This window comes from Chrysoperla carnea, assembly GCF_905475395.1.
Source record: "Chrysoperla carnea chromosome X unlocalized genomic scaffold, inChrCarn1.1 SUPER_X_unloc_145, whole genome shotgun sequence".
In the NCBI taxonomy this organism is placed as follows: Eukaryota; Metazoa; Arthropoda; class Insecta; order Neuroptera; family Chrysopidae; genus Chrysoperla; species Chrysoperla carnea.
In genome coordinates this window covers 12,501-15,000 of record NW_025408095.1, presented here as the reverse complement: position 1 = coordinate 15,000, position 2,500 = coordinate 12,501, and positions in this window count along the sequence as shown.

The window sequence follows — 2,500 nt, the reverse complement described above, 5'->3', positions numbered from 1 at the left end:
AATATAGATGATACATATACGATAATTGTTATTTTTCTTTCTGTTTTTTCGTGATATCATGGTGTCCATAGAATTGCAACGACGTCATACCAAGCCATATACAACTCTACACCACCTTTGTTGAATGATACACTTACAGTATGAAAAATAAACAAATTATACTATATCATACTATATCATATATGTAAGACTGTTGAACATAATACCACAAAATACACTATTTCATATAGATATACATTCATTCTTGTCAACATAAAAGTACGTTATAAATGATACATATACAATAAGTTTTATTCCTCTTTCTGTTATTCCGTAATATCATAGTGTCCATAGAATTGCAACGACGTCATACCAAGCCATATACAACTCTACACCACCTTTGTTGAATGATACACGGACAGTATGAAAAATAAACAACCTATTCTATACCATTTAATATCATACTAAAACATGAAACAAATGTTATTCTATTAAAAAGTGTATTATTTTATTATATTTAGTATTCATTACACAGTCAACATACATAAATGATACATATACGATAAGTGTTATTCCTCTATCTGTGCATCCGTAATATCATAGTGTCCATAGAATTGCAACAACGTCATACCAAGCCATATACAACTCTACACCACCTTTGTTGAATGATACACGGACAGTATGAAAAATAAACAACTTATACTATACCATACTATATCATATGTGTGAGACTGCTGAACGTAATACCACTAATACACTGTATATACATAGATATACATTCATCTCATTAACTTACACGCACTATCCATCATATATATTAAAGACATTACACCCGGTGCTTCAAACTCAAAATATGATAATGTTTAAAATGGCTTTAAACATCATAAACTTTACAGAATAATCAAAATTTAAAGAAAAAAATTTTAAAAAAAAAATTTTTTTCAGCTAAAAATTTTTATTTTGGGACCAAAAAAATTTTTTTTTGCTTTTATCATATTTTATTAAATGAAATTTATGCATTATAATAAATTATTCAATAAACATTAATAATTATAATAAATTATTAAAAAATTTTTGGAATTAATGCAAATTTTTAGAAAAAAATGTATATTTTTTTTTTATATACAAATCGTACATGTTATATTGCGACAGGGTACCGGTATAATACATGTGATACATATGTAGATTTTCGAAAAAATTTTTATCCTTTTAAATGGTCCTAAATACTATATAAAGGTAAAATATATAGAATTTTTCGGGATTCATTAAAAAATTTTAGGGAAAAAATTTCATTTTATTTTATATACAAATCGTACATGTTATATTGCGACAGGGTACCGGTATAATACATGTGATACATATGTAGATTTTCGAAAAAATTTTATCCTTTTAAATAGTCCTAAATACTATATAAAGGTGAAATATATAGAATTTTTCGGGATTCATTAAAAAATTTTAGGGAAAAAATTTCATTTTATTTTATATACAAATCGTACATGTTATATTGCGACAGGGTACCGGTATAATACATGTGATACATATGTAGATTTTCGAAAAAAATTTTATCCTTTTAAATAGTCCTAAATACTATATAAAGGTAAAATATATAGAATTTTTCGGGATTCATTAAAAAATTTTAGGGAAAAAATTTCATTTTATTTTATATACAAATCGTACATGTTATATTGCGACAGGGTACCGGTATAATACATGTGATACATATGTAGATTTTCGAAAAAAATTTTATCCTTTTAAATAGTCCTAAATACTATATAAAGGTAAAATATATAGAATTTTTCGGGATTCATTAAAAAATTTTAGGGAAAAAATTTCATTTTATTTTATATACAAATCGTACATGTTATATTGCGACAGGGTACCGGTATAATACATGTGATACATATGTAGATTTTCTAAAAAATTTTTATCCATTTAAATGCTTCTAAATACTGTATAATGCAAATATATATAATAATTTACAGAATTAATACAAAATTTTTATTGTACAAATTCACATTAATAGTTAATTGGTTAAAAAAAAATTTCAATACACAATGGGAATCAGGCTATTTTATTGGAACTTATTTATAATTAATTCATAATATATTTTTCTATATAAATTGATTAATTGATTTTACATTCACCGTGTAAACGTATACACCATTCAAGTAACATAAAAAAAAAAAAAAAAAAAAAAATTATTATTATATTCTAGTAATACATAATAGTTATTCGCTAAAAAATATTTAATAGACAATAAAAATCTGACTATTCTGTTGTGAACTTATAAATTATTGATTCAAAATATATTTCTCTACCTAAATTTATTAATTGTATACACGCCCCCATGTACGTTGTTCAAGTCATATATTATTTTGCATAAGGATTACAAATAAATATTATATAATAAATAAGAGTTAATAAAAATTTAAAATTTATTATCCATTTTAAATTTATCAGCTAAATAAATATTTTTACATTCTTTTAAATTATTACTTTTTATTGTATTAAGAGTATATAT